Source organism: Pristiophorus japonicus, chromosome 5, assembly GCF_044704955.1.
Source record: "Pristiophorus japonicus isolate sPriJap1 chromosome 5, sPriJap1.hap1, whole genome shotgun sequence".
NCBI lineage: Eukaryota > Metazoa > Chordata > Chondrichthyes > Pristiophoridae > Pristiophorus > Pristiophorus japonicus.
In genome coordinates, this window is record NC_091981.1 from 299,811,169 (window position 1) to 299,818,638 (window position 7,470).

The 7,470-nt window shown below is 50.7% G+C and overlaps 1 protein-coding gene across 3 annotated transcripts in view; it reads left to right on the plus strand.

The window, feature by feature from the left end:
- Positions 1-5,747: 5,747 nt before the first annotated feature.
- Positions 5,748-7,470, plus strand: part of LOC139264786 (IQ motif and ankyrin repeat domain-containing protein 1-like) — a 168,917-nt gene continuing 167,194 nt past the window's right edge. For 2 of the 3 annotated variants that reach the window (XM_070881921.1, XM_070881924.1), the window contains exon 1: positions 5,748-5,896. The gene's annotated coding sequence lies outside the window, so the exon portion shown is untranslated. The remainder of the gene's footprint in view (positions 5,897-7,470) is intronic. The other variant, XM_070881923.1, reaches the window with a different exon arrangement.

Sequence of the window (7,470 nt, forward strand, 5' to 3'; positions counted from 1 at the left end):
GCAAAACTACACGATTCCCCCATAGGAGACAATCCAAATGGATGGACATTTCATCCTTGCGTCGGTGGAACAGCTTAATTTCATCTTGCATTTCCCCGGGAACGGCCGACCAGCTCCCATTGAGGACGCAGCTTTTTACTAGTGATAGCACCGGGTCCTGGCTAGTCCGGGTCCTGGCTAGTCCAGGTCCTGATCTGGTGAGTTGTGACGGGTGTCCACTCACTCTCAAAAGCATCCATTACAAGAAGCAAGTCTCCGGGTTGCGCCATTTCCACCCCGGTGGTGGGCAATGGTAGCCGACTGAGGGCATCAGCATAGTTCTCAGTGCCTGGTCTGTGGCGGATTACATAGTCATACGCAGATAACGTTAGTGCCCATCTTTGGATGCGGGATGAAGCATTGTGTTAATACTTTTGCTTTCTGAGAACAGCGAAATGAGCGGCTTGTGGTCAGTTTCGAGCTCGAACCGGAATCCAAATAGGTATTGGTGCATCTTCTTAACCCTGTATATGCATGCTAATGCTTCTTTCTCAACTATACTGCAGGCTCTTTCAGCCTTCGATAAGCTTCTGGGTCAATATGCAACCGGTTGCAGTTTGCTTGACCCATTGGCTTGCTGTAACACACAACCAACCCCATACGAAGATGCATCACAAGCAAGTACTAAACATTTACATGGGTCATACAATACAAGTAACTGTTAGAACATAGCAGGTCTCTGGCCTTGTGAAAGGCTGTCTCGTGAGATTTACCCCAAACCCAGTCGTCAAATAAGTGGTAGTGGGCCGAGCAAAGTGTTCAACCCCGGTAGAAAGTTATCTCAATAGTTGAGGAGTCCCAGGAACGAACGCAGCTCTGTCACATTCTGTGGTCTGGATACATTCTTGATGGCCTCCGTCTTGGAGTCCGTGGGTCTGGTGCCGTCCGCCGCAATCTTTCTCCCCAGAAATTTGACCTCTGGTGCCAGGAAAACACACTTGGAGCGTTTCAGCCTGAGTCCCAACTCTGTCCAGTCGTTTGAGAACCTCTTCCAGGTTGTGCAAGTGTTCGGTGGTATTGCGACCAGTGATCAGGATGTCGTCTTGAAACACCACGGTGCGCGGAACCGATTTCAGCAGACTCTCCCTGTTCCTCTGGAAGATGGCCGCCGCCAAGCGAATCCCAAAAGGGCATTCTGTGGTATCTGAACAGTCCTCTGTACGTGTTGATACACGTCAATTTTTTTGAAGGTTGAGGGAGTTGACTTATGAGGAAAGGTCGGGTAGGAGAATGAGAGGTGATCTTATCGAAACATATAAGATTATGAGGGGGCTTGACAAAGTGGATGCAGAGAGGATGTTACCACTGATAGAGGACACTAGAACTAGGGGGCATAGTCTTAGAATAAGGGGCCGCCCATTTAAAACTGAGATGAGGAGGAATTTCTTCTCTCAGAAGGTTGTTAATCTGTGGAATTTGCTGCCTCAGAGAGCTGTGGAGGCTGGGTCATTGAATATATTTAAGACAGAGATAGACAGTTTCTTAATCGATAAGAGGATAAGGGGTTATGGGGAGCGGGCAGAGAAGTGGAGCCGAGTCCATGATCGGATCAGCCATGATCGTATTAAATGGCGGAGCAGGCTCGAGGGGCCGTATGGCCTACTCCTGCTCCTATTTCTTATGTTCTTATGTATTCGCAGGCTATTTGGTTGTGGAAGACATCTAAGTTTGAGAAGATCACGTTGAGCAATGGGTGGTTAGCAATGTTCCCCTCATTTATTTTTGTAGTTGAATGGTCCCTTTAACGAGCTACAAGCCCATTCAAAATTTCGCGTATGCACAAAATCCCCCGTTCAATATCCAGTAAGCAGCCTGTGCGGGACCTCCAGGTTCCTGGCCAGTGCTTGGCCACGCAGCTTAGCGGGAATGTTGGTGGTGAGGTGATTGAGGAGATTGCGACTAAATCAACTGTGTGTGCAAGTGTCAGTGATCCCTGACCTAAGCCACACCCAGGCCAGCCGACCCTGCAAAGTGCTCCTCACCAACATCTGGGAACTTGTACCAAAACTAGGAGCGCTGTCCCACAGTCAAGCAACAGCCTGACATTGTCATACTCACAGAATCAAACCTTTCAACCAATGTCCCAGACGTCTACATCACCATCCCTGGGTAGGTCCTGTCCCACTGGCAGGACAGTCCCACCCGAGGTGGCAGTACAGTGGTATACAGTCGGGAGGGAGTGGCCCTGGGAGTCCTCAACATTGATTCCGGACACCATGAAGTCTCATGGCTTCAGGTCAAGCATGGGCAAGGAAACCTCCTGCTGATAACCACCTACCGCCCTCTCTCAGCTGATCAATCAGTACCCTCCATGTTGAACACCACGTGGAAAAAGCACTGAGGGTAGCAAGGGCACAGAATGTACTCTGGGTGGAGGACTTCAATGTCCATCACCAAGAGTGGCTCGGTATGTTGCTTAATTATCTACCACCATTCACAACTGGATGTGGCAGGACTGCAGAGTTTTGATGTGATCCATTGATTGTGGGATCACTTAGCTTTGTTTATAGCATGCTGTTTCTGCTGTTTAGCATGCATGTAGTCCTGTGTTGCAGCTTCCCCAGGTTGGCACCTCATTTTTAGGTACGTTTGGTGCTGCACTTGGCATGCTTTTCTGCATTCCACATTGAATCAGGGTTAGTTGAGGGATATGCCTGGCCATGAGGTTACAGATTGTGGTGCAATACAATTCTGCTGCTGCTGATAGCCCATAATGCCTCATGGATGCCCAGTTTTGAGCTGTTAGATATGTTCTGAATCTATCCCATTTAGCACGGTGCTGGTGCCACACAACACGGTGGAGGGTGTCCTCAGTGTGAAGACAGGACTTCATCTCCACAATGACTGTGTGATGACCAATGCTACCAATGCTGTCATGGACAGATGCATCTGCGACAGGTAAAGCCGAGGTCAAGTAGGTTTTTCTCTCGTGTTGGTTCTCTCATCATCGGCCGCAGGCCCAGTCCGGCAGCTATGTCCTTCAGGACTCGGCCAGCTTGATCAGTAGTGGTGCTACGGAGCCACTCTTGATGATGGATATTAAAGTCCCCACCCAGAGTACATACTGTGCCCTTGCTACCCTCAGTGCTTTTTCCACGTGGTGTTCAACATGGAGGGTACTGATTGATCAGCTGAGGGAGGGCGGTAGGTGGTTATCAGCAGGAGGTTTCCTTGCCCATGCTTGACCTGAAGCCATGAGATTCCATGGGGTCTGGAGTCAATGTTGAGGACTCCCAGCGCCACTCCCTCCCGACTGTATATCACTGAGCCGCCACCTCGGGTGGGACTGTCCTGACGGTGGGACAGGACATACCCAGGGATGGTGATGGAGGAGTCTGGGACATCGGTTGATTCTGTGAGTAAACATAGAAACAGAGAAAATAGGAGCAGGAGTAGACCATTCGGCCCTTCGAGCCTGCACCGCCATTCAATGAGTTCATGGCTGAACATGCAACTTCAGTACCCCATTCCTGCTTTCTCGCCATACCCCTTGATCCCCCTAAGGACTACATCTAACTCCTTTTTGAATATATTTCGTGAATTGGCCTCAACAACTTTCTGTGGTAGAGAATTCCACAGGTTTACCACTCTCTGGGTGAAGAAGTTTCTCCTCATCTCGGTCCTAAATGGCTTTCCCCTTATCCTTAGACTGTGACCCCTGGTTCTGGACTTCCCCAACATCGGGAACATTCTTCCTGCATCTAACCTGTCCAGTCCCATCAGAATTTTAAACGTTTCTATGAGATCCCCTCTCACTCTTCTGAACTCCAGTGAATACAAGCCCAGCTGATCCAGTCTTTCTTGATATGTCAGTCCCGCCATCCCAGGATTATGACTATGTCAGGCTGTTGCTTGACTAGTCTGTGGAATAGCTCTCCCAGTTTTGGTACAAGTCCCCAGATATTAGTGAGGAGGACTTTGCAGGGTCCACAGGGCTGGGTCCGCCATTGTTGTCTCTGAAGCCAATGCCGAAGTCAAAGCCGGGTGGTCCGTCCGGTTTTATTCTTAATATTGTTTTTCATAGTGGTTTTGTACAACTGAATGTCTTGCTAGGCTATTTCAGTTAAGAGTTAACCACATTGCTGTGGGTCTGGAGTCACTTATAGGCCAGACCGAGTAAGGGCAGCAGATTTCCTTCCCTAAAGGACATCAGTGAACCAGATGGGTTTTGATGACAATCCGATAGTTTCAAGGTCACCATTACTGGCACTAGCTTTATTTTCCAGATTTATTTAATTAACTGAATTTAAATTCCCCAGCTGCCGTGGAGGGATTTGAACTCACATCTCCGGATCAATTGTCCAAGCCTCGGGATTATTAGTCCAGTAACATAACCATTATGCTACCGTTCGCATAAATGGGAATCAGGGGGAAAACTCTCCACTGGCTGGAGTCATACCCAGCACAAAGGAAGATGGTTGTGGTAGTTGGAGGCCAGTTATCACAGCCCCCAGGACATCGCTGCAGGAGATCCTCAGGGCAGTGTCCTAGGCCCAACCATCTTCAGCTCCTTCATCAATGATCTTCCCTCCATCACAAGGTCAGAAGTGGGGATGTTCGCTGATGTCTGCACAGTGTTCAGTTCCATTCGCAACTCCTCAGATAATGAGGCAGTCCATGCCCGTATGCAGCAAGACCTGGGCGACATTCAGACTTGGGCTGATAATAGCAAGTAACATACGCACCACACAAGTGGCAGGCAATGACTATCTCCAACAAGCGAGAGTCTAACCTCCGCCCCTTAACATTCAACGGCATAACCATCGCTGAATCCCCCACCGTCAACATCCTGGGGGTCACCATTGACCAGAAACTTAACTGGACCAGCCACATAAATACTGTGGCTACAAGAGCAGGTCAGAGGCTGGGTATTCTGCGGCAAGTGTCTCACCCCCTGACTCCCCAAAAGCCTTTCCACCATCTACAAGGCACAAGTCAGGAGTGTGATGGAATACTCTCCACTTGCCTGGATAAGTTGCAGCTCCAACAACACTCAAGAAACTCGACACCATCCAGGACAAAGCAGCCCGTTTGATTGACACCCCATCCACCACCTTCAACATTCACTCCCTCCACCACCGGCGCACCGTGGCTGCAGTGTGCACCATCTACAAGATGCACTGCAGCAACTCGCCAAGGCTTCTTCAGCAGCACCTCCCAAACCCGCGACCTCTACCACCTAGAAGGACAAGGGCAGCAGGCCCAGGGGAACACCACCACCTCCACGTTCCCCTCCAAGTCACACACCATCCTGACTTGGAAATATATTGGCCGTTCCTTCATCGTCGCTGGGTCACAATCCTGGAACTCCCTCCCTAACAGCACTGTGGGAGCACCTTCACCACACGGACTGCAGCGGTTCAAGGCAGCGGCTCACCACCACCTTCTCACGGGGCAATTAGGGACGGGCAATAAATGCCGGCCTGGCCAGCGACGCCCACATCCCGGAACTAATAAAAAACACGCGTCCCCCCCCCACTTATTGCCTGGAGCATTGCGCGACTAATGGGATCGTTCTTTCACAGGGCCGGCACAGGCCTGATGGACTGAATGTCCTCCCTTACTGTTGTGTTCGATGAGGTGGGACATTGACAGGAATAGCTGGAATGCCTCGAAGTTGGCCAGCCATTGACTGCAAGTCTCGCAGAGAGCCGGCTGATAGGATGGAGGGGGAGGGGAGAATGGTTCTTGTACTCGCGCAAAGCCTGGAGTGCCCATCCTTATCAAATATTGCTGTATTACCATAGCGACAGAGGTGTGGCCTCCCTCTGCTGATAAAGGGATGATTATAAAGCATTAACATATGGATTGCAGACCTGCGGGGCTTTTGCGGTGAGAGGCATCACTGGGTGAGACGGTAAGCTCATATCGTGTGTGAAAGGTAATTGACAAGTCGAGCAGAAAGGAGAGGGGAATAGAGAAGGGAATACGGAGAGAGGGATAACGCAGGGAAAGCAACAGTGCACTGGATTACAGTCAGAAAGCCACGGCCTACAGCAACAGCTCGGGTACTGGCTGGAGGCAAGGCAAGCTTCCCGTGAAAACTTCCAGACACTGAGCAGCGGAGGAGAGAGTCCCAGCACGGTAATCCTTACACTCCTGGTGGCAGAGAAACCCAGGGGCTGGCATCAAATTCACAACCAGTTCACACACAACAGGAGAATAGAGGGTGGGGGTGTGGAGAGGGGGGGGATAGAGAGAGTGGGAATAGAGAGGGGGAGGGATAGAGAGCGAGAGAGGGGGAGGGGTAGAGAGAGAGGGGGGGATAGAGAGACAGAGGGGAATAGAGAGAGAGAGAGGGGATTGAGAGAGAGAGAGGGGATAGAGAGAGAGAGGGGGGAAGAGAGAGAGAGAGGGGGGAAGAGAGAGAGAGAGGAATAGAGAAAGAGAGAGGGGAATAGAGAGAGAAAGAGGGGAATAGAGAGAGAAAGGTGGGAAGAGAGAGAGAAAGAGGGAATAGAGAGAGAAAGGGGAATAGAGAGAGAAAGGGGAAGAGAGAGAGAGGGATAGAGAGGGGAACAGAGAGAGAGAGAGGAATAGAGAGCGAGAGGGAGGAATAGAGAGAGAGAGGAGGGAAGAGAGAGAGAGAGGAGGGAATAGAGAGAGAGAGAGGGAATAGAGAGAAGGGAATAGAGAGAGAGCGAGGAGGGAAGAGAGAGAGAGCGAGGAGGGAATAGAGAGAGAGGAGGGAATAGAGTGAGAGAGGAGGGAATAGGGAGAGAGAGGAGGGAATAGAGAGAGAGAGAGGAGGGAATAGAGAGAGAGAGAGGAGGGAATAGAGAGAGAGAGAGGAGGGAATAGAGAGAGAGAGGGGAAGAGAGAGAGAGGGAAGAGAGAGAGAGGGGAGAGGGGGGGGAATAGAGAGAGAGGGGGAAGAGAGAGAGAGAGGAATAGAGAGAGAGAGTGAAATAAGAGAGAGAGAGAGAGAGGTGGGGTATAGAGAGAGTGAGGGGGAATAGAGAGAGAAAGAGGGGAATAGAGAGAGAGAGGGGGGAATAGAGAGAGAGAGAGGGGGGAATAGAGAGAGAGAGAGGGGGGAATAGAGAGAGAGAGAGAGAGAGAGGGGGAATAGAGCGAGAGAGAGAGAGGGGAATAGAGAGAGAGAGAGGGGGATAGAGAGAGAGAGAGGGGGATAGAGAGAGAGAGAGAGCGAGAGGGGGGGATAGAGAAAGAGAGGGGGGAGAGAGAGAGAGAGAGAGAGGGGGAAAGGGAGAGAGGGAGGGGATAGAGAGAGAGGGGGAAGAGAGAGAGAGGGGAAAAGAGAGAGAGAGAGGAATAGAGAGAGAGTTGAAATAAAAGAGAGAGAGAGAGGGGGAATAAAGAGAGAAGAGGGGATAGAGTGAGAGAGGGGGAATAGAGAGAGAGAAGAGAGGGAAAGAGGAGAGAGGGGGGAATAGAGGAGGGAGGAGAGGTGAGAGATGAGAGAGGGGA